The sequence below is a fragment of the Schistocerca americana genome, chromosome 7 (assembly GCF_021461395.2).
Source record: "Schistocerca americana isolate TAMUIC-IGC-003095 chromosome 7, iqSchAmer2.1, whole genome shotgun sequence".
NCBI lineage: Eukaryota > Metazoa > Arthropoda > Insecta > Orthoptera > Acrididae > Schistocerca > Schistocerca americana.
The window spans coordinates 558,356,820-558,383,027 of NC_060125.1; the positions used below are offsets into that span (position 1 = coordinate 558,356,820).

General features: G+C 41.5%; 1 protein-coding gene and 1 non-coding gene across 2 annotated transcripts in view; both read right to left on the bottom strand.

The window, feature by feature from the left end:
- LOC124623087 overlaps window positions 1-26,208 on the bottom strand; it is a 398,296-nt gene that overhangs the window by 318,500 nt on the left and 53,588 nt on the right. The window lies entirely within an intron of this gene.
- Window positions 17,162-17,236, bottom strand: Trnat-ugu. The gene has a single exon. It is a non-coding gene; the product is annotated as a tRNA-Thr (tRNA).

Consider the following 26,208-nt stretch of genomic DNA (forward strand, 5'->3'; position numbering starts at 1 on the left):
CATATTACCATATCATCTGCAAAAATCAGCGCTACACGCAGCACAATTTGTTGGGTGAATGGGGGGGGGGGGGGGGGGGGGTGGCGACAAGAGAAATCAGTTAGTCGGTAGGCCAACAAGCCTACAAGTGCACACGCTCAATTTGTCGGTCGATCGGCCAAGAAATTCGTGCGTCTGTAGGGCCCTTTAAATGGATTCGAAATTACGCGACTCTCTGCGTCCTGCCATTTGCTGAAAACCTCATTTCGTTCTCTTGAAAGGTTCACGAAATAAAAACAACTGTTTGATTCGCCCTGTACACATGGGCGCGATGGTGTGGGAATATTTGTCAGCGATATTTTGCTGCGTGTGTGTCCTCTCACTGCTGCGATGGTCGAGCGTCCATTCTCGTCTTGTTGCAAATTTTTACACTGTTTTTAAGTCACGTTTCAGTTTTCACAGTGTTCTGCGTGAGGTTTATAGTTAACATCTCAGTGTATTTGAGGCCCTTATAAAATGTTAGCACATTAGACTCGGACAAACCATAACAGCATGAGCACAAGATGACCACCATAAAAACATCGACATAGTACCTATTCTTGTCCACATGTAAATATCTGTTGTTATTCTTGTTAGAAATCAAACCCATCTCGCAATCAACAGTCCTGATCGAAATATAGCATTCTGTATATTAACACATAAGTGAATGCAATTGCCAAATTGTCCTCTATATTGCGAACTATTGCAAGATGAATCGCATGTCATGTGTTGTGTTGGCAGAAGAGCCAACACAGTGTTACTAGAGGAGGCCGAAATGCACGCGTTTTAGCTCACGCAGGCTGGCGTGAGGAGGGGTTGGGTTGGGTTGTTTGAGGAAGGAGACCAGACAGTGATGTCATCGGTCTCAACGGATTAGGGAACGACGGGGAAGGAAGTCAGCCATACCCTTTGAAAGGAACCATCCCGGCATTTTCCTGGAGCAATTTAGGGACATCACGGAAAACCTAAATCAGGATGGCCGGACGCGGGATTGAACCGTCGTCCTCCCGAATGCGAGGCGTAAGGTCTGGAACATGACAAGAAATTAGAATTCAGAAAGCGGACGTAATTAGTTTGATACTTAACTTTAATCCATTAATTATGAACGTCGCTCTTGACGGTACATGATCCACAATATTATCTGTTCAGAATAGTAACTGAATATGGCGCCTTGCTAGCTCGTAGCAAATGACGTAGCTGAAGGCTATGCTAAACTGTCGTCTCGGCAAATGAGAGCGTATGTAGTCAGTGAACCATCGCTAGCAAAGTCGGTTGTACAACTGGGGCGAGTGATAAGGAGTCTCTCTAGACTAGACCTGCCGTGTGGCTGCGCTCGGTCTGCAATCACTGACAGTGGCGACACGCGGGTCCGACGTATACTAACGGACCGCGGCCGATTTAAAGGCTACCACCTAGCAAGTGTGGTGTCTGACGGTGACACCACATCATGCAAGTGCAAACTGAGCGAAACATCTTCGAGCTAAACACGTCTACAGAGCAGCTAAAGTTCATATAGCAGCAAGATTACATTTGTGTCATCATGTTTTCTGCGAGTATAATGTGCTCATCTTCTGTCTATGTGGTCCACCCACGCAAGTGAAAACTTGCATGAGTAAAAGTATGCGATACCTGTACTAGAAGCAAAATCTTTTCACTAAACGGGTGCTCAAGGGAACTGTGTGAGAGATAACCGCGAATGTGTGACTGCAAGACATCACTGATTCAGTATGAAGAATTGTCCTAATTAGTGCAAAAATATTAGAAATCTAGTGTTTTCAGTTACTTCCACATCTAATTGCGCTCAGATTTCACCTTGGCCCACGGTTGGGGAATGTGGTGGATGCATTGTAGAGGTCGCCCACTTTCAGGCTGGAAAGTCCTACTGTTTCGTCAGGATGGAGGCCAAAGTATTTGTGCGTCATTATCAGACGCAATAAGACGAGATCAAATATTACTTCTTTTAGTCCTCAGAATACATCTTGTCATGTGTGTTCCGTGGCGGCAGGTGGCTTTGTAAGCCGGAGTGAAATCTGCTGAATTGAGAGGCAGACTCTGGGCTGCTGAAAATTGCTGCGTCAGGTGTGACTCAGAGGGTGGCGTGTTGCCCGCCCGGGGTTTCGGAAGGCGCTTCCCTCGGGCGGCCTGCCGTGGTAGAGGCGGTGTCGGTGGTGCGTGCGCGCGCGCGCGCGCGCGCGCGCGTGTGTGTGTGTGTGTGTGTGTGTGTGTCTGGTCCGCACGCCGTCCTGAGAGTACTCCGCCCTCTGAGGTCACTGCCCGTGTTGCCCAATCAGATGAACCGCACTGTCAGATGCTGTGATGTTATGCTGAATGCTGATGCTGAACTACCGGTTTGGTAGGCCATCCGACGTGAATGTCTCTGAAGTCTGAGAGCAGCTGGTGCCCTGAACGGAATTGTAGTTGTAAATTGTTGTAGTTGTGCTGGGAAAGTCCCTGAGCTTCAAGCGCTAATAGAAAGCACAGAAGCTGAAATCGTTATAGGTACAGAAAGCTGGCTAAAGCCTGAAATAAGTTCTGCAGAAATTTTTCCGAAGTCTCAGACGGTGTTCAGGAAAGATAGATTAGGCAGAATTGGTGGTGGAGTGTTTGTGTCTGTCAGTAGTGGTTTATCTTGTAGTGAAGTCCAAGTAGATACTCTGTGCGAATTGGTATGGGTGGAGGTTATACTTAACAGCCGAACGAAGTTAATAATTGGCTCCTTCTACCGACCCCCAGACTCCGATGATACAGTTGTTGAACAGTTCAGAGAAAATTTGAGTCTCGTAACAAATAAATACCCCACTCATACGGTTATAGTTGGTGGGGACTTCAACCTTCCCTCGATATGTTGGCAAAAATACTTGTTCAAAACCGGTGGTAGACAGAAAACATCTTCCGAGATTGTCCTAAATGCTTTCTCCGAAAATTATTTCGAGCAGTTAGTCCACGAACCCACGCGAATTGTAACTGGTTGCGAAAACACACTTGACCTCTTAGCCAGAAACAATCCAGAGCTAATACAGAGCATCATGACTGATACAGGGATTACTGATCACAAGGTCGTTGTAGCTAGGCTCAATACCGTTTCTTCCAAATCCACCAGAAACAAACGGAAAATAATTTTATTTAAAAAAGCTGATAAAGTGTCACTAGAAGCCTTCCTAAGAGACAATCTCCATTCCTTCCGAACTGACTATGCAAATGTAGACGAGATGTGGCTCAAATTCAAAGATATAGTAGCAACAGCAATTGAGAGATTCACACCTCATAAATTGGTAAGAGATGGAACTGATCACCCGTGGTACACAAAACAGGTCCGAACGCTGTTGCAGAGGCAACGGAAAAAGCATGCAAAGTTCAGAAGAACGCTAAATCCCGAAGATTGGCTAAAATTTACAGACGCACGAAATTTGGCACGGACTTCAATGCGAGATGCCTTTAATAGGTTCCACAACGAAACATTGTCTCGAAATTAGGTAGAAAATCCGAAGAAATTCTGATCGTATGTAAAGTACACAAGCGGCAAGACGCAGTCAATACCTTCGCTGCGCAGTGCCGATCGTACTGTTACCGAAGACTGTGCAGCTATAGCAGAGTTATTGAACTATTGAACGCAGTTTTCCGAAATTTCTTCACCAGGGAAGACGAATGGAATATTCTAGAATTTGAAACACGAACAGCTGCTAACATGAGTTTCTTAGAAGCAGATACCTTAGGGGTTGCGAAGCAACTCAAATCGTTTGATACGGGCAAGTCTTCAGGTCCAGATTGTATACCGATTAGGTTCCTTTCAGATTACGCTGATACAATAGCTTCCTACTTAGCAATCATATACAACCGCTCACTCACCGATAGATCTGTACCTACCGATTGGAAAATTGCGCAGGTCGCACCAGTGTTTAAGAAGGGTAGTAGGAGTAATCCATCGAACTACAGACCTATATCATTGGCATCGGTTTTCAGTAGGGTTTTGGAGCATATACTGTATTCAAACATTATGAATCACCTCGAAGGGAACGATCTATTGATACGTAATCAGCGTGGTTTCAGAAAACATCGTTCTTGTGTAACGCAGCTAGCTCTTTACTCGCACGAAGTAATGGCCGCTATCGACAGGGGATCTCAAGTTGATTCCGTATTTCTAGATTTCCGGAAAGCTTTTGACACCGTTCCTCACAAGCGACTTCTAATCGAGCTGCCTATGGGGTATCGTCTCAGTTGTGCGACTGGATTCGTGATTTCCTGTCAGGAAGGTCGCAGTTCGTAGTAATAGACGGCAAATAATCTAAAACTGAAGTGATATCAGGTGTTCCCCAGGGAAGCGTCCTTGGACCTCTGCTGTTCCTGATCTATATAAATGACATGGGTGACAATCTGAGCAGTTCTCTTAGGTTGTTCGCAGATGATGCTGTAATTTACCGTCTAGTAAGGTCATCCGAAGACCAGTATCAGTTGCAAAGCGATTTAGAAAAGATTGCTGTATGGTGTGGCAGGTGGCAGTAGACGCTAAATAACGAAAAGTGTGAGGTGATCCACATGAGTTCCAAAAGAAATCCGTTGGAATTCGATTACTCGATAAATAGTACAATTCTCAAGGCTGTCAATTCAACCAAGTACCTGGGTGTTAAAATTACGAACAACTTCAATTGGAAAGACCACATAGATCATATTGTGGGGAAGGCGAGCCAGAGGTTGCGTTTCATTGGCAGGACACTTAGAAGATACAACAAGTCCACTAAAGAGACAGCTTACACTACACTCGTTCGTCCTCTGTTACATTATTGCTGAGCGGTGTGGGATCCTTACCAGGTGGGATTGACGGAGGACATCGAAAGGGTGCAGGAAAGGGCAGCTCGTTTTGTATTATCACGTAATAGGGGAGAGAGTATGGCAGATATGATACGCGAGTTGGGATGGAAGTCATTAAAGCAAAGACGTTTTTCGTCGTGGTGAGATCTATTTACGAAATTTCAATCACCAACTTTCTCTTGCGCATGCTAAAATATTTTGTTGAGCCCAACCTACATAGGTAGGAATGATCATCAAAATAAAATAAGAGAAATCAGAGCTCGAACAGAAAGGTTTAGGTGTTCGTTTTTCCCGCGCGCTGTTCGGGAGTAGAATGGTAGAGAGATAGTATGATTGTGGTTCGATGAACCCTTTGCCAAGCACTTAAATGTGAATTGCAGAGTAATCATGTAGATGTAGAATGTGGAATGGTGTTTGTAGACTTGTGGACCACCCATCAGCGGTGGCTTCACTTCTGGACGCCGTTTTGTAGTTGTCCTTGGCTAAGGATCGGTGATCACTAAATCAGGCAGCAAGAGTATACTGGAACATTCTCACACAAGATGTTACAATATAATAATCAGAGAACAGAGTGCAGACGACATGAATACCGTCAACCCTACTGATCGACTGCCTCTAGGCTAGCGAGCTGTAGTACAGGGGAATTACAAATGATTGAAGCGATTTCATAAATTCACTGTAGCTCCATTCATTGACATATGGTCACGACACACTACAGATACGTAGGAAAACTCATAAAGTTTTGTTCGGCTGAAGCCGCACTTCGGGTTTCTGCCGCCAGAGCGCTCGAGAGCGCAGTGATACAAAATGGCGACAGGAGCCGAGAAAGCGTATGTCGTGCTGGAAATGCACTCACATCAGTCAGTCATAACAGTGCAACGACACTTCAGGACGAAGTTCAACAAAGATCCACCAACTGCTAACTCCATTCGGCGATGGTATGCGCAGTTTAAAGCTTCTGGATGCCTCTGTAAGGGGAAATCAACGGGTCGGCCTGCAGTGAGCGAAGAAACGGTTGAACGCGTGCGGGCAAGTTTCATGCGTAGCCCGCGGAAGTCGACGAATAAAGCAAGCAGGGAGCTAAACGTACCACAGCCGACGGTTTGGAAAATCTTACGGAAAAGGCTAAAGCAGAAGCCTTACCGTTTACAATTGCTACAAGCCCTGACACCCGACGACAAAGTCAAACGCTTTGAATTTTCGGCGCGGTTGCAACAGCTCATGGAAGAGGATGCGTTCAGTGCGAAACTTGTTTTCAGTGATGAAGCAACATTTTTTCTTAATGGTGAAGTGAACAGACACAATGTGCGAATCTGGGCGGTAGAGAATCCTGACGCATTCGTGCAGCAAATTCGCAATTCACCAAAAGTTAACGTGTTTTGTGCAATCTCACGGTTTAAAGTTTACAGCCCCTTTTTCTTCTGCGAAAAAAAGTTACAGGACACGTGTATCTGGACATGCTGGAAAATTGGCTCATCCCACAACTGGAGACCGACAGCGCCGACTTCATCTTTCAACAGGATGGTGCTCCACCGCACTTCCATCATGATGTTCGGCATTTCTTAAACAGGAGATTGGAAAACCGATGGATCGGTCGTGGTGGAGATCATGATCAGCAATTCATGTCATGGCCTCCACGCTCTCCCGACTTAACCCCATGCGATTTATTTCTGTGGGGTTATGTGAAAGATTCAGTGTTTAAACCTCCTCTACCAAGAAACGTGCCAGAACTGCGAGCTCGCATCAACGATGCTTTCGAACTCATTGATGGGGACATGCTGCGCCGAGTGTGGGAGGAACTTGATTATCGGCTTGATGTCTGCCGAATCACTAAAGGGGCACATATCGAACATTTGTGAATGCCTAAAAAAACTTTTTGAGTTTTTGTATGTGTGTGCAAAGCATTGTGAAAATATCTCAAATAATAAAGTTGTTGTAGCGCTGTGAAATCGCTTCAATCATTTGTAATAACCCTGTATTTATGGCACTGGGGGGTGACTTTGCTGCACAACATAATTTGTAATGAGCGAATCAGTCTCTCTCATAATGAACTGTAAGCGGTCTTCAGTTTTGTTGTCTTGACTCAATCAATTTGTTTCAGCATCATAACTGCATCGTTAAACAAGTGATAGGTGTTGTTGCATGCTTCTTACATAACGTTATGAGAGTAATGGAGGCAGGTTGATCTGCACTTGTCTTCCACTTTCCTGCTAAGCTCACTTACACTCACGCACAGAAGTGTCACCTTGGTGACTGACTAACGGTGTCGAAATGCTTTCATCTAGCAGCTGGCTCTTGTTGATACCTCTGTGTGCCTGAGCAATGCCATTCCTTACTATCTTGTTGTGTAACAGCATGACGGGACTGGTGCTGATTAGAGGTAACATTTAATGCGCCAATATGGATATGCTGAACGAGGCCTGTCACTTAATCTCCAAGATCACCTGACCTCAACCCTCAAAATGTTTGTAGCTGGGACAATTCAAAAATGAAATGTTCAGTACTCTCATGATGCAGTTAAAGAAACGAAACAGTGAATTATAGTCTTGTAAAGATTCACGAGATGACCAGGGGTTTCTTGGAAGGAATTCGCAATTCACTACTAGGATGAGCGCAATTTTGTATCCACATGCGGAGACAAAATGTTGGTTTAACAAATACAAGAGTATAGTAGTAAATTATAAGTCATCATGCTGACGTTGTATTGTATTTCTTGTTAAGATAGGGCATGGATGAAATTTGAATCCAATTAGATTTGATCTGAATCACATTCAAATAAACTTGTGTTGACTAGAGCAGTACTTCATATTGAAGTCAGTGGCAGCTCGTGACCCCAACATTTGCAGTTGTCTCACAATCAGTTCACATGTGAACCATGTTTACTGGGGCGTTTTCGCCGTTAATTATAACACACCCTTTATAACCTACAAATAAAACACAGTGGTAAGTGCAATATGACTGAAAATCAGTGTAAAAATACTGCAACAAAATGCAACTTCGCAAAAGCCAAAGGGTATACCTGCTGTAAGTAACCAATAACATACCTCCAAAAAAATATTTACCTATAATCACGTCTTTGCGACACGAAATGTATCATATATAGGATGATTCAAAAGTCATGTCCCGTAGGACAAATAGGGTGAACCAGATCTGCACAAGCAGACTTTCAGAGTTAGTAGTATGGACCAAACAAAAAAATAAACAAGGACTGTAAAAAGCATACCGTAAGAGCTGTGAGCACTTCTTCACTAGGGGTGACGTGTTTCACAGCAGCGAAGATGAACAAGTGCTCATAGTTCGTAAGGAATGAATTTTAGATCCCACGTTTGCTAGACATTTTTTTCTTGTTTTGGTCCATGCCATCTCTCAAACTGTGTGCAGCAAAGAGCCTGTAGAAAAAGAGATTTGGTTCACAGCATCAAAGATGAAGAAGTGCTGATAGCTCTTAAGGAATGCATTTTAGAGTCCATGTTTACTTTATTTTTTATTGTTGATGATGACGATGTTTGGTTTGTGGGGTGCTCAACTGCGCGTTATTTTTTTTCTTTTTTTCTTGTTTTGGTCCATACTACCGTTCGTGAAAGTTTGTTGGTGCAGTTCTGGTCACTCTGTTTGTCCTATGTTATTTCTTTTGAACCACCCTGTATAGTTTCCATTCCTGTATAGAAAGGCATATGATCTGAAACTCATGGATGCCGTCACAGCTAGGCAATCGATCAGCCATAATTCAGTTGACAGTCATTTTAGTAACGTGGAGAGTAGGCCCACTTGTTTTTTATCCCTTTGTGTCTGAAGAAGAGCAAGACCCCTTCCCAAAACAAATAAATTAATGTTATTAAATTAATAATCTATAAACATTTTCGGTGCATACACACAAATTTTTATTATAACACAGTCACTAAAAACCAATTTCAAAAGGAATATGGTCTTTCTGTTTGCTGAGTAACTGACGCGCTAGCATTCCTTAGCGTTGCGTTCCTTCCTCTTTCTTAACTCCAGCATAGTACACCTCTTAAAACGTCATACAGAATGTACACCAGGATAACAGCGACCAGTTATTGTCTTTTGCCAACATCGCAGTTGATACATATCCTCATTACTAGTTTCAGCTAAGTTATATTGCCATCATGAGATTTGTGAATGTTGCAAATATGTTACAAGTTTTGTGACTGTCATATGTAATATCGAAAAAAACATTAATTAATTCTTACACACCATCAGATACGTGAGTTATAAAGCCACCACATGTGACACATTGACACCTGACCGCTGAAAACATGGAGGTAAACTGGGAAATTAAAAATGCTACGTAAAACAAAGGGTTAAAAAATGTATGTGACACCAACGTCCTGCAGTAAAATAATGTTTATCTCAGAGAAAGGACACTCCCATGCAACATTGAGTACAATAAAATAAAAGCCATAACTAAATGAGCATGGGATAGTGGTGTCATGTACGTCAATTAGAGCACATAGACTGCTGTCAGATATGTGTGTATGTTGATAATCGGCTCTGTACTACTTTTGTATGACAATTATAAATCTTGTAACATGTATGTAACACTTACAGATCTGAATATGGGAATATAACTTTGCTCAAACTAGTAATCAGGATTTGCACCAACTGCTATCTGGCCAATAAAACTTCTCTTGTGGAAGCTTTTTTACACTGATAACAGAGATAGCTCTCCTTCTGACGATGTCAGCTAATTACAAAAAAAACTTTTGGTGAGTCGTTAAAATGCCAACATAGAGAGAACAACATATAAGATATTTATTTTAATTTAAAAAAAGACTTAAATGTCAGTAGGAACATATCTTCTGCTTAGATGTGCAGACTGGTTCAGATTATTATGTGGGGTATCTCCACGAGTGGTTTACGAAGAAGCGCACTGTGATCAGCGGCAGTACTATCTCTCTGTACTAAACGATGACTGTGTCTTCCTTGGACGACAAGTTATACCATGCTTCTGTTTCAGTGTTGTTTCAAGATTCCTCATTTTCGGTGTAACCAGTAGCTCCTGCGAGAGTATCAATCTCAGAGTATATTTCATCAAGAAATCACTTACCCCACATTCATTCGCACGACTGAGTTCGTCTAATAATGCTGCGTGCGCTATGCTTCAAATTCTCAAGGAAACCAACCACTGACACTTTAAAGTTACGTAATATACACACCAATGTGACACTGACCTTTCGGCAATTGTGTCTATCGAATGAATAACAGTAAATGACTAAAGACTGGCGAACATCCATTCTCGGCGGGATGTCAGTCTAGATTTAATTTTCGTTGGTAGGAATTGCACATGAGCGTGAGACGATACTCGCACAATTAGGAGAAAAAGAACCTTACAGAGTCTGATTGGCCCTGGCGCACATTACTAGGGTTAACTAATGATCCTTTTTATTTAAATTTTGAAATTCTGGATCTATTATAAAGCCAACTTCGTGAGAGCCGTTTGACTCTCACTGCTGGATAATGACCATCTCTAGACTTTCCTTTGTAACTTGACGTTATTTGGACGTTCCATTTGCTATTGTTTATCATTTCCATTGGGCCTCAAAAAATCCATCTTTTGTATTAGTGAAAAAGCTTCCACATCTGCCCTTCACTTAAAATAATGTTACGTTTCGTATGGAATCCTGTGATTGTATCTGAAAATAACAGAAAACAGGAAACACTTCCTTGATGTTCTGCAAATATTATCAATAGCAAGATAGTAAGGTCAAAAGGCTGTGGTGAACTGCAGTTGACCCTGAGCGTAAACAGATGTGACATACTGCACAGACATGGTCGAAATGGCCTGCAACATTACTTAATACATGCAGCTGCCATCTAAACATGCTATGTGCAAAGAAATTATCCAAAGTTAATTTTGTACAAGGATCGTAATTGATTGCCTGTTCCATTGCTCCTGCCGACAGCGTAAAGATTACACAGCAACAGGGTAAGCCTAACTTGTATCACATAGTTGCTGAATAAAAACATGCATTCAGTCACGATGACTGACATAAAATGCATGTCGCCCTGTAAACTAACATTGCCCTAACCAACAGTATGGGAGATAATGGCCGTCACCCTGTAAACTGACCATCATCGCCCCACCCTGTAGACTGACCATCATTGTCCAACCCAAAGTATGTGAGATATTGACAATTACCCTGTAAATTGACCATCAGAGCCCCACTCTGTGAACTGATCATCATTGCCACACCCAAAAGTATGTGAGATAATGGCAGTTGCCCTGTAAATGGACCACCATTTCCCCACCCCATAAACTGACCATCATTCTCCCACCCAAAAGCATGTCAGATAACGGCAGTTGCCCTGTAAACTGACCATCATTGCCAACTTCCCCCCCCCCCCTCCCCTTAAGCATGTGGGTTAATGGCACTCACTTTGCTCATTAACAACCATTGCCCAACCCTGTAAACTGACCATCTTAGCCCCACCTAACAGTGATGTTGATAATGAAGTCCCATACTCCTTGACAGAGCATAGGGAAACGATGCCGCCATACTAGGCAAGGCCCTAGTGGAGGTGGTTTGCCATTGCCTTCCTCCGACCGTAATGGGGATGAATGATGATGAAGAAGAAGACACAACAACGCCCAGTCATCTAGAGGCAGGTGAAAATCCCTGACCCCGCGGGGAATCGAACCCAGGACCCCATGTTCGGGAAGCAAGAGTGCTACCACGAGACAACAAGCTGCGGTCTCACCTAACAGCATGCAGGAGCAATGGCAGTCGTCTTGTCACTTAGGCCCCACTTTGCAAACTGACGTAAATTGATGCTATATTCAAAAGGATCCAATTTTTTTTATTTTTATAGTGTTCCATTATTTATTACGATCAAAAATCATACTACCTATGCTATGGATGTAGGTTAATGATGTAACTAATGCTTCACGAAACAATGCTTGATGTCACTATAAACCAGTAGGTCTATCAGCACAAGATGATAAAAATTGTATACTTCTAGATAAAATGTGTTCCTTTGCTTGGGGCCACTACTACCCAAAAGATGATGATTGATTTTATTGTGTCTGTATAAAAACATAAGTGAAAAAATAATGAATGCGATTTTTAACTGATTTATATGTGGACAATAAAAAAAGTAATACATAATTTTTTTCATTTGGCAGTTCCTTCAGTTTAATAGGATGTTGACTGTTCACGTGACACATTATAATGTTGACCATTTTGAAACACTTGAGCTAACCTTGTTGAAACGATACTACACAAACTTAAAGTGCTCATTGAAAAAGTAAAGCATAAAAGCAATGAATTTTAGTGACAAGGCTAAATATTTGACATAAAGATGTGTGTGTGTTTGTTATTTTGATAAAAATATTGAGATCATTTGGAAATGTTTTTGAACATGATGCTAGTGCTGATGAAGAAGCTGACGTAATTTTTTGAGGGAAAAACTGCAGTAATTGGCTGCTTCATTTGTAATAGATGAAAATAATTTTTTAAAAGTTTCCTGCCAGCACAATCTTTATTACATTACACTAATACTTCTTCCATAGACAATGAATACCGTACGACATTTCATAACGATGTGGAATGTGTCAGTTTAACATAAGTTTTCACTACACAATATAATTTTTTTTACAGTTTCTAACTCATATCTAAAAATTTATCTACTGAGTAGAAGGAGGTGTCATTCAAAAATTCTTTAAATTTTTTTAAATGCTGGTTGGCTACCTGTCAAATTTTTAATGCTATTTGGCAAACGACCAGAGTTTGTTGTGGCAGCATAATTCACCCATTTCTGTGTCAAAGTCAGATTCTACACAGAATAGTGAAGATCATCCTTTCTTCTGGTGTTGTAGCTATGCACTTTGATATTATTTTTGAATTGGGATGGGTTATTAACAACAAATTACATAAGCGAATATATGTATTGTGAAGGTACTACGAATATCCCGAGTTCCTTAAATAAATGTCTGCAAGGTGATCTTGGGTGTGCTCCAGTTATTATTCACTTTTGTGCAATGAATACTTTTTCTCTTAATGATGAATTACTCCAAAATATGATGCCATATGAGAGCAGTGAATGAAAACAGGCATAGTTGGCTAATTTAATAATACATTTGTCACCAAAATTTACACTAACCCTAATAACATCAATCGCTGAACCAAACTGTTTCAGCAGATCATCAATCTCTTTCTTCCAATTCAATTTCTCATCAATGTGCACACCCAGAAATTTAGAATATTCTGCCTTAGCAACAGGCCTCTGCTCAAAGTCTATATTTACAGTGGTTTTGTGCCATTTACTGTTCAGAATTGTATGTACTGTGTTTTCTCAAAATTTTGTGAAAGTCTATTTGCAGAAAACCACATGATAATTTTCTGAAAGACATTATTTACAGTTTCCTCTGCTAATTATTGTTTGTTGTGTATGATTACTATATTTGTATCATCACCAAAAAGAATTCACTTTGTATCTTCATGACTATAGAGTGGAATGTCATTAATATATATTAAGAACAATAAGGGCCCCATTAAGCTTACCTAGAGGAATTTCATGATTCACACAGTCAAAAGTCTTTGAGAGATCACAAAATATCCCAATGGGTGATGTTGAGTTAGTCAGAGCATTTAATATTTGATCAGTGAAGGCATATATAGCATTTTATGTTGAAAAGCCTTTCTGGAAACCAAATTAACATTTTGTTAGTACTTCATTTTTACAAATATGTGAAGCTGCTCTTGAATACATTACTTTTTCAAGAATTCTGCATAAAGACGTCAAAAGTGAGATTGGGCAGTAACTGTTACAGTTAGATCTATCCCATTTTTTATTTACTGGTTTCACAATAGCATATTTCAGTCTACCTGAAAAAATGCCCTGTTTCAGTGAGCTACTACAAATTTAGCTGAGAATCCTACTTAACTGTTGGGAACAAGTTTTTAGCACTCTGTTGGATATGCCATCAATTCCATGCAAGCTTTTAATTTTGAGGGAATTTATTATTTTCCTCATTTGAGTAGGAGATGTGGGTTGAATTTCAATTTTATCAAATTGCACAGGTACTGCCTCTTCCATATACAGCCTTGTGTTTTCTAACGAATAGTTGGAGTCTATTTTCGGTACAAAACTTAAAAAATTATTATTAAAATATTTTCTACTTCTGATTGTTTGTTAAACTTTTCATTGAGTCTGATAGACATACAGTCTCTCAGTTGCCCTGTTTGCTTTTTAATACAATTCCAAACTGCTTTAATTTTATTATCAGAGGTGCTAATCTCAGATATAATTAACATACTTCTAGACTTTTTAATAGCTTTTCTTAACACAGTGCAGTAGCGTTTATAATATTTGACTGTTTCTCGATCATTAATTCCTTCTTGCTATAAGATACATTTCCCTTTTCTGTTTAAAAGATACATTGATGCCAAGGGTTTTTACATGGTTTCTTATAATTATGTTTCACTGTTTCCTTAGGGAAACTGTTTTCAAAAATGCTCACAAAGGTACCATGAAATAGGTTAGATTTTAAATTAGCATTAGTTTCCCTGTACACCTCATCCCAGTCTAACTGTTGCAAGCTTTCCCTAAAATTTGCAACTGTTAAATTTTAATATCTGATAAAAATATTGCTATGTTTTGCAAGGTTTCAATATTACTAGCGTATACTGTTGAAACATACATTTACATTCCCATGAATGTGGTATGCGATTTTTACTAGCGTCCTTTTGTTTTCCCCTTCTTCTTCTATTTTTACCATTTGGTCTATTATGATAAAACTTATTTTGGTTTTCAGCCTGTCTGCATTCTATTCAGGCATGAGAACCATATTTCTCTATTTTCCTTCATTCTCTCTTCAAATTTCAGAATATTCACTTTTTCTGATATCATCATTTTTCAATCTATGCAGTCTCACGCACCCTTTTACAGAACTCAGGAACGATTCCTATATCTTACCAAAATGTTAGACACTCTTCAGCCATGTTTCTGAGCAGTAAAGCAAAACTGGCATAGCCATCACTTATAAAATTATCTTTTTGTTTCTTTTCTAGTTTTCCTAGATAATGTTATCCAGGTTGTCCCTACATATGGTCTGCAATTTCCTCAGGTTCTGGTTGGTACCAAGATCAGTTTTGTAAGTTATGTCACAGCCGAGGTGTTGATAGTGAGACACTTGCTGAGTAGATCTGTTGTCTAGGGTTATTTTTATTCCAACTGGATATTAGCCTTTCAAAGCCGTTGTCTCGGTTATTTTATGCAGAGACTTTCATGTTCTACCACGAGCAAATCTGTTGAAGATAATACACAGATCTCTGAAGTTCTTTCTCAGTTCGTTGAATAATAGTAGCTTGATCATCAGCGACAGCACTGTATTTATCAAAAGTGAACTTTTTAATTTACTTTAGTTGCTGGGCTTGCTCTGTGCTTCTATTCTGTAGTCCTATCATATATGTAAATATTAAAGCTTGTAGGGATTAAGCTACAACCCTGACGGACTCTTTAGTTGACGTAAATTTCTTCATACTGTAGATTTTCTGTTTGCGACATTATTTAGTGCCCTGTTATAAGCTTTTTAATTACATCGAGAAGATATGGAGGACATTCTCATCTAACCATAATGTCCCATAAGAGGGCTCTTTGAACTTTTTCAGAGATGATCTCGTAATCATGTAACTCTTGTATACTACGAGGATCATTCCGAAAATAATGCCTCCTACTATTTTGTTTTGACTTTGGATGTCGGCGCCAGATGTCGTTTGTGTATTGCTAATGCTTGAACCTTCCTCTTTCATTTGCAGGTGGTTCCGTTGTTCTACAGTAATTGGCGCCAGCAGACGATTGTTTCAAAGTGGAGTCTCACATGGACGCACGTATAAAACAACGACGTGTGACTGAATTCCTCACTGCTGAAGAAATCGCGCCAATCGAAATCCATCGACGATTGTAATAGGTGTATGGAGACGATACAATAGACGTCAGCAAAGTGAGGCGATGGGTACCGCATTTTCAAGGTGGTAAAAAGGATGTGCATGACAGGCCACGGCCCCGTCGACCCTGCACAGCTTTCATCCTAATACCGAAACGTCCTACTCATGCTCCTGTTAACACTGTCAACTACATATCGTATCAGTTTAAAATTTAATGAAATTTGCTCGAGAATTATGCACGTACGCTGTAACAAAACATCTCGTCCTTTCATAGAGGTTAATTTTAGTCGTGAATCCCCCTCCGTGACCGTCCTCATCCAACCCCTAGAGACATGAAGCTTAATTTACACAACAATCTAAATCAAACGACACTTACATGTGTTGATGAGCCCCTCACATGGTAATATATTCACTTGGTTTTCAGGTGTTTACACTTTTTTGTAAGCTGAATAATTATAACATACTTCAGGCTGATTGCAGCACAAGAGCCACGAGAGTGCTATATTTTAGTTTAATGATTAATACACACTTCTTTCCACAATGCAAAGTGCACACACGTCTTGAGTGTTGCATCATTACTGTTATTTATTACTGTCAGCCCGGTCTAACGCGCTGCGTCCCGAACGGGAAGCCGTGCCGGTCTCCGGCACGAATCTACCCGGAGGAATAGTGTCGAGGTCCGGTGTGCCGGCCAGCCTGTGGATGGTTTTTAAGGTGGTTTTCCATCTTCCCCGGCGAATGCGGGCTTGTTCCCCTTACTCTGCCTCAATTACACTATGTCGGCGATTGCTGTGCAAACACTGTCTCCACGTACCAGTACACCGTAATTACTCTACCACGCAAACATTAGACTCGTCTGGTATGAGACCTTCCCCGGGGGGTGAGGGTGTCCACTGAAGGCCAAACCGCATAATAACCCTGGGTTCGGTGTGGAGCGGCGCCGCGGGGGCTAGCCGAGCAGTCTGAGGCGTCTTGTCATGGTCCGCGCGACTTCCTCCCTCGGAGGTTCGAGTCCTCCCTCGGGCATGGGTGTGTGTGTCGTCCTTAGCGTAAGTTAGTTTAAGTTACATTAAGTAGTGTGTAAGTTTAGGGACCGATGACTTCAGCAGTTTGCTTCCATAATACCCTACCACAAATCTACAATTTGTGGGACGGCGGTGAGGTGAGTGGACTGCTGCGGCTTGTTGTGGGGTTGTGAACCACTGAGGGCTACGGCGGGACGAAGTCTCTCCGTTGTTTCTGGGTCCCCGGTTTAATACACAATTATTACTTAGTAATACAAAAATATATATGGCAGTAGTATCTGTTCCCGAAAGAACAGTTACTGTGGATGACCATGCAGCTTTGCTAGAAATGAAATGATAATTAAATGGACACCCTAGCTGCAAACAGGCGTTGATGTACTTCATTGGGGACATGTTGAAAATGTGTGCCCCGACCGGGACTCGAACCCGGGATCTCCTGCTTACATGGCAGACGCTCTATCCATCTGAGCCACCGTGGGCACAGAGGAGAGCGCCTCTGCACGGACTTATCCCTTGCACGCTCCCCGCGAGATCCACATTCCCAACGTGTCCACACCACTACATTCGTAGTGCGCCTAATAGATGTTTGCCCATCATACACATTACTCGTGGCAGATTAATCTACCAAGTCCCGTACGAGGGACTGTGCCCACGGTGGCTCAGACGGATAGAGCGTCTGCCATGTAAGCAGGAGATCCCGGGCTCGAGTCCCGGTCGGGGCACACATTTTCAACATGTCCCCAATGAAGTACATCAACGCCTGTTTGCAGCTAGGTTGTCCATTTAATTATCATTTCATAATACAAAAATGTTAGCGATCATGCTATTCTGCAGTCCTTTAAAAACTTATAAAATTGTAATAGTTTGTGAAGTATGAAGCTTCTTGAATCAATTGCTTCCTGAAGTAAGGCAAAAGAACAGCTTGGGTTCAATACCGTTCACGTCTGACAAGCTGAAGCAATCTAGTAGCCACCATCTTGACCTTATCTTTTTTTCCCTTGGGGTCTAGTGGCTGAACTGATGTCCTTTTTATTTCGTTCTTTTATTTCATTACCTTTCTGCCGCAGTTTCTGGATTTGCTGTGACTGGTTTCTCTTTGTCTTTCAATGATGGAACTATGAATGCACAACGTTAAATGGTATCAGTGACTCGTAAATATATGAAATTTAGTCGCAAAGAGCTAACTTTATAAACACGATATACCTACGGAAATAATTTTTCAAGACCTAATACCAATTTTCACTTAATTTTCCTTCCTCGACCTAAAACCAAGCAATTTCTCGCCAGAACCAGCTCGAGAACATTGTCAAAACAAGTGACATATCCTTTGTAGTCTCCTCATCCCTCCCTGAGGCATTAACTGCATTTCGTTGAGCTCTTGCTTAAAGATTTAAAAATAACTCCAAATCTAGTGATCACGTAAATTGTTTCTTTAAAAAAAGTACTGCAGAGAGATTGCTCTGTGTCAGAAATAAAGTTGTGAATGTTATCCAGTACTAAATATTAGCGGAAATAAATTCATTTCTACATCGGAAAGGAAAACAAAAAAATATCTAATTTTATACTCACTTGTTATTCAAAAGACAGTGCTTCACAGCGTATGTTGTACGCGTGGGCTACACATGAAGAAACCTCAATAGTACGTAATTAATTTTTTGAAATTTGCTGTGAAAATAGTTGAAAATTGCTAAATATTGTCACATTTTTATGTACGCAACTGAAAATGAAATACAAATGTGTATGGGAAAAGAAAGAGAAATATTCTGTTAAGAAAATCATACGGTTGTTGAGTATATTTACAACCCTTGATGTGTTGAAGAAGTGGAATACTTTTGTCAGTATTTACGAAAAGATCTGGGGATATCTGAAATAATTCATAACGCTCTTCAGAGACGAATGCAATACAGTATTGACTCTGTGGTATGTAGATTCTTATAATTATAAACACTCTGACAATATTGATTATCCATGACTTTATCTGTTGTATATTCTGTGGTGTACATTCCTTTGTGAGGAATAAATTAATGTTATATTGGAATCACAGTGCGTGCGTCTGCAATATTACGGTTCGAAACTTGGTAGAAATTACTATATCCTGTGTGGTCTCTACAATTAACGGCTCACTTCATGCTGCAGGAAACAAGAGACGACTTCAGACCGCATCACAAGATAAGTCCAGTCCAGTATAATACGATCGTATGAATTGCTTGCTTCAAAACATCGTTTGCTGCATCATTCAGAAACTTCGATTTGTGTTGCAATTACTAGCGTAAAAAAATGTTCGTTTAGAGTGTACCAATACCGTATCTGAAAGCAACATATCTTAAAAAAAATATTTTATGCTGGCGCGTACGCTCTTTGTCAGACGTCTAAGCTACACATAAGCGCACTCACAATTTTGCAATAGCTGTCCTTTGTAAAACATAATGCTGAACGAATTAGAAAAAACAGCCAGTACATTTCAAAAGAAAGCGCGTTACGGAGAGACAGTTGTGTAAGGCTGTTCAGGACTTATACTACAGACACCCTGTTTGACGATTTCGAACACTACAGGGAATGTCTTCAACACACGTTGGAGAAGCTCATTTCATTAGATGGTGCTTTGTGACTCTGAATATGGCGCAGACTTGCCCAGCTCGGAGGAGTATAAAGACAAAATTAAATGCGTTATACAGACGGCTAAAAAGGCAATTTATTACAAGCCTTCAACCTTAACGTCGCAGATGAATATCACGTCACCACAGTGTACCCCACTCTGTTAAGCTAGCAGCGATTAAGCTTGAGCCATTTTGTAGAGATGTCGAAATGTGGTCCTGTTTGTGTGAATTGTTCTAATTGAGCAGGCCGGGGTGGCCGAACGGTCCTATAGTCTGGAAACGCGCGACCGCTACGGTCACAGGTTCGAATCCTGCCTCTGGCATGGATATGTGTGATGTCCTTAGGTTAGTTAGGTTTAAGTAGTTCTAAGTTCTAGGGGACTGATGACTTCAGAAGTTAAGTCCCATAGTGCTCAGAGCCATTTGAACTTTTTTTTTCCCACTTGACCGCTGACAAAGACTCATCGCTTTCTACAGCAAACAAATACGTTTTCCTACGAGGGGACCTATCAGGCGAACCGAAGTTGTTAATACATGGAATATCTATAACAGCTAACACGTTCGAGGAAACTAACAAAATTTTATTGAATTGCTACGTAGACAGCAGTCGCATTACATAGGCGCACAACGATTATTTCGATGCGACAAAGCCTGTACAGTCAGCGACACCCGAAAAGCTGAACAGAGCATACCTGGAATGTAACCGTCGTATTCAAGCACTGCGTGATGTAGGAGAAGACATCGTAGTATACGATGAAGTTCTCACTCCGAAAATTCTGCGAGCATTTCCTGCTACAGTGTGTCAGAAATAGAAGAACCGAAACAAATATTACAATTACTGAACTGCACAAAAGTTCGTGCACAATGCCTATCATCTTCTAACTTCACACATACTGCAGCGACAATTCACAAAAATTCAAAGCAAGCTTAAAACTCGCGGAAACCTAAACGAAAATACCCGCAACAGACTCCTAATGCAAGGATTACTCGAACCCCTGTCACAAGTTCGAGTTTACAGCACATTGTATGATGTAACGGGCTAAAACAGTATTCTGTTCCTTGTTAAGGTAGGCCTTGAGTGAAATCTCAGCCCAATTAGTTGGCAATTAAATCGGATAGTTCATATTTCAAGTACGTTTGTACCAGATGGTTGTAATTAAAGTACAACTATGTCCAGTGTGGGCTGTAATTAACTTATGGTAGCGGAACTTGGTAGATATGCTAATGGGAATTGATTTCCGCTGAAAAAAAAAATGAATTCCGCATCTTGTCGACCTCTCCGGTGCACCTATTGAACAAACTGTGTGAGATGCGTTTGACAATAAAATCAACATTATGGCTTTCTCACTTGTTTGATCTCTTCTGTCCACGTCCCGATCCTAACACACTGCATATGGAAGCATTTCTATACGACTTTCTTCCATTCTGAGCGCCAGTTGCGCTGGTGACCAAACCTGGAACTAACTTCTTTCCAGTAAATCGGTTCGGTGTTAGCGCATTAGAATATCGACTACGTTTCGCTGCCATCAGTTAATTACAGCTCAGTGGGCCTCCGTGAGTAGCTGTACTTTAATTACAACCACCGCAGTATTAAATACGACAGTATTTGACATGGAGGCCAGCGGTGGTTTTTAACAACACATTCGTAATCATTTCGCACACGGCTCGTTTGTAGACCTACATTTATTGGAACATCCTTTATTCTGTTATCGTACATGTCCACCCGTGTCAGTTTTAACTACTTATTTTGCTACACCATGTGTACAAATTTTGTAATTACGCCTTTGGCGTCCCTCTCACATGCGCGCCGACTGCTTGGGTGTGCCAGGGCTCGACCACCCACATACATAATACTGTGAGTGCATCGCACCAACAATATTTTTAGTTTGATAAAAACAAAATAAAATAAATATTTCTCACCTGTCTTTATCAAAAAGTAATGAACTATTAAAACACTGAGGTAGAAGTTAAAATTTCTGAGCTCTAAAACATACGTTTGTTTCACGCGTCTTTGTGCAGAGACAACCAAGGAACACACTCCCCCGTTCCTTGTCTTCGTCTGGCAAAGTAAAGGCAGTCCCTCGAATTACAGACGCACTATATTGTGAATGGACTCCCATCTTTTAGGCTTGCGTTCATGTTTCAGTACAAGTGACAAGCTATAATACGCCCACTCCATTCCTCAACAATTGTTTAAAATATCTGCTTGCCAATATTCAGCAATAATGAAGAATAATCCGAGGTACAAGGATGCCGATTGTTACAGACTACCTCGATAGTTATTTTATTTTAAACATACAGCGAAATTGTTTTCACTTGATCTGGACTGTTATCTTTTTGTTTGTTGAGACAATGGCTTTGAAGGATACGAGGTCTTATATAGTAGACCTTAATAGCTAGTACAAAGTAAAGGTCTGCTGACGGGATGCGTGGAGCAAAAGCTCTTCTCCGGGCAAAAATTTTAGCAGTTTTCAAACGGTGAGCGATTACTGGACGCGTGAGGAAAGCTGAGACACAGGACTGAGAATTGCTTCTACGCATATCTCTTTGTTTATATTACATGAGATTTTATAACAGGCTCCATTAAATTTTTATCTGCTGTAATTAAAGTTACTTTGGTTAATAGTAGGTTATACATTTTATGTTAAGGGGCCAGGATTTTACTTTTGCCGGCGGGGCCTGTATCGCATACGTTACGCCTCTGGATCTGAGGGTTCGTACAGGTACATCTCCTTTCTGCTGCTTTTAAGTCAGTTTTGTTACCGAATGAGCTAGGGCAGTCTCAACGTATGCTTATAGTACCGACATATTTTACTTTATCACAGCATAGATCATTATGACAGAGGCAATATTCAAATGGGTCAAATGGTTCTCAGCACTATGGGACTTAACATCTGAGGTCATCAGTCCCCTACAACGTAGAACTACTTAATCCTAACTAACCTAAGGACATCACACACATCGATGCCCGAGGCAGGATTCGAACCTGCGACCGTAGCGGTCGCGCTGTTCCAGACTGAAGTGCCTAGAACCGCTCGATCACAACGGCCGGCAGGCAATATTCATAAAAGATTATAAGTGAAGGATAATTATTTTAAAAAATATCGCGATTCCCCAGCAAATATATACTACATTCTGCAATTGATATGCACCCACCGAAATTTTGAAAGTCGGCACCCTTGCCCTCTCGTCTTAGAGCCCCTAAGCAGTTGCTCATGCCCCGTGGGGCATAGACAGGTATGGCTTCTAACAATATTTTCATTATCTAACTCAACTATCTTTCGTGAAGTAATACTCGACTGCTCGAAAACCGATAGTTGTTGGTAACTCCGGAAACTTATCGGGTCTTCCGGGAAGGGGATCGTGCCTACTCGTCATCGCCGATTTCGTCCAAATTCGTAGTATATGCAGGGCTTCCAAAGCATGAGGCAGAAGTGGGAGGTCCATATGGGCAATCGTTTGGGAAAAAAAGAAATGCAGGTATGATACGCGCTCTGACGGTTCCGTACAAACTTCATTATGTGATAGATTATTATTATTATTTCGCTTGGCTCGATGGCCTGGTTCAAGTCTTTCCACTGGATGCCACTTCGACGACTTGTGTGTCTTTAACACGTCCCAGTTACCCAGCCGGGGAAAGGAGACCGACAGTTTAACGTGGAGTCCGAACCACGTATTGTTCCCGGCAACTCCTAGCATCGCTGAGAGCGAAAGTGTAGGTCAAATGGCTAGCGTTGCTGCCTCTGGATCACGGGGTCCCGGGTTCGATTCCCGGCTGGCTTGAGGATTTTATCCGCCCGGGTACTTGGTGTTTGTGTTGTCCTCATCAACTCGCCATCATTCATGAAAGTGACGAGATTGGGCTGAGTAAAGATTGGGAATTTATACGGGCGCTGATAACCTCGCAGTTGAGCACCCCATAAACCGAACATCATCATCGTCTGGGTTAAAACAAAGATTTAAAAATCTGTGGTCGGCCGAGATTCGATCACAAAACTTCTCGGTTTCCAGGCATGCACTTCACCGCTAAATCACCATAGTCCATCTATAGGTTTGGATGGGTGAGTTCGTATCAAAATATGTGTTATATGGCCGTATGTTTTGATCGCATTGACTTAGAAGCTTAAATCATTTACGCCGCCAAGGAACTGTAGACTTAAGTATTTGACATAAACTTCAGCTTGTTACGCCTACCCGTTCCTTAGAAAGAGAGGCCTTTACAGACAGCCGTATCTCTTGACTACAATATCTTGGAAGCTTACATTTTTTTCACATTCAAACGACAGTTACCCTTAGCGCGTTACATAAATTCCAACTTGATACCTCTCCCCTTAGCTGAGAAGAAGGGATAACAGACGGACACACACAGACGGACGACAAATTGTATGTGACATAATTACAAATTAACAACTTTCGGATTTTTTCCTTTACTTGTGCTGTGAAACATTGCTTCTTGCCAAATTTTATGATTCTAGGTCAACGAGAAGTACACTATAGATTTTGGTGAATGCGTTTGCAGGTGACATAAATGGCCGTTTCTGTTGATTTCATCACTCAAAAGCTTAATTTTTTTGCACTGCCAAGAGATCGTAGACCGGTTCGTGACATAAATTGCAACTCGATACTTTTACCCGTTCCTGAGAAAAGGGGGGCCGGCCGCTGTGGTCGAGCGGTTCTAGGCGCTTCAGTCCGGAACAGCGCGACCATTTGAGGAAAGGGGGACTCAGAAAATGGTTCTAATGTCTCTAAGCACTATGGGACTTAACATCTGAGGTCATCAGTCCCCTAGACTTAGAACCACTGAAACCTAACCAACCTAAGAACATCACACACATCCATGCCCGAGGCAGGATTCGAACCTGCGACCGTAGCAGCAGTGCGGTTCCGGACTGAACCACTCGGCCACAGTGGCCGGCCAGGGACTCAGAAGTCGGACAGACAAACACATAGACGTACAACAGAGTTACCCTGCAAGGGTTCCGTTTGAGGTACGGAAACCTAGAAATACCATTCTTTGGCACGGGTCGGCCGAGGTATGAGACCTTTACATTAACATAGGTTCCAGGACACGGTTGGTGCAGCGGAAAGGGCACAGAACGGTTCAGTCCAAGGTCGTGCCGTCGACTCCTTAGGCGGAAACTTATTTCTTATTTTCAGTTTTTACGTTATTTACACTGCAAATAAGCGGAAATAATGCTCAATATATTGCCTTTACTAATGTTTTCGTAATAGGCATGAAAAGTAGAGACAAAGGAAAACTGGGGATTTAAAACAAATTTCCTGGAAGTGATCGTAAGGCGTACACGAGACCTTCGTATATACAGGGTGTTACAAAAAGGTACGGCCAAACTTTCAGGAAACATTCCTCACACACAAAGAAAGAAACATGTTATATGGACATGTGTCCGGAAACGCTTACTTTCCATGTTAGAGCTCATTTTATTACTTCTCTTCAAATCAAATTAATCATGGAATGGAAACACACAGCAACAGAACGTACCAGCGTGACTTCACTTTGTTACAGGAAATGTTCAAAATGTCCTCCGTTAGCGAGGATACATGCATCCACCCTCCGTCGCATGGAATCCCTGATGCGCTGATGCAGCCCTGGAGAATGGCGTATTGTATCACAGCCGTCCACAATACGAGCACGAAGAGTCTCTACATTTGGTACCGGGGTTGCGTAGACAAGAGCTTTCAAATGCCCCCATAAATGAAAGTCAAGAGGGTTGAGGTCAGGAGAGTGTGGAGGCCATGGAATTGGTCCGCCTCTACCAATCCATCGGTCACCGAATCTGTTGTTGAGAAGCGTACGAACACGTCGACTGAAATGGGCAGGAGCTCCATCGTCCAGGAACCACATGTTGTGTCGTACTTGTAAAGGCACATGTTCTAGCAGCACAGGTAGAGTGTCCCGATTGAAATCATGATAACGTGCTCCATTGAGCGTAGGTGGAAGAACATGGGGCCCAATCAAGACATCACCAACAATGCCTGCCCAAACGTTCACAGTAAATCTGTGTTGGTGACGTGATTGCACAATTACGTGCGGATTCTCGTCAGCCCACACATGTTGATTGTGAAAATTTACAATTTGATCATGTTGGAATGAAGCCTCAACCGTAAAGAGAACATTTGCACTGAAATGAGGATTGACACATTGTTGGATGAACCATTCGCAGAAGTGAACCCGTGGAAGCCAATCAGCTGCTGATAGTGCCTGCTCACGCTGTACATGGTACGGAAACAATTGGTTCTGCCGTAGCACTCTCCATACAGTGACGTGGTCAACGTTACCTTGTACAGCAGCAACTTCTCTGACGCTGACATTAGGGTTATCGTCAACTGCACGAAGAATTGCCTCGTCCGTTGCAGGTGTCCTCGTCGTTCTAGGTCTTCCCCAGTCGCGAGGCATAGGCTGGAATGTTCCGTGTAGAGATGGGCAAAACTGTTCTTTTCAGAGATCGGATCAGAACTGTTCACTCCCTGAAATGAACTAGCTCTTTTTCATGACTCACCACTCATTCACAACAGAAAATAAATGGAAGGCACATTGCCCTTTAAACTTGGTTTATTCCAGTACTATACCTGTATTTTGATCTTATTTAATCCTATTTTGAAGTAAAACAGATAATGAGTAAGAATTTTGTATTGTTTATTGAAATTTCCACGGTATGACAAAGCTTTTTATTACTGATTTATTTTGCACTATCGTGGTTTTTTGGGTGATCGAAAAATGTTGCAACTTGAGATTTACATTAACAATATATTTGGTTATAATGTATTAAAATTTCATTAACCTCGTACAAGTACATCGCAAGCCATATATTTTTAAAGTGAACATTTCCTTCCAAA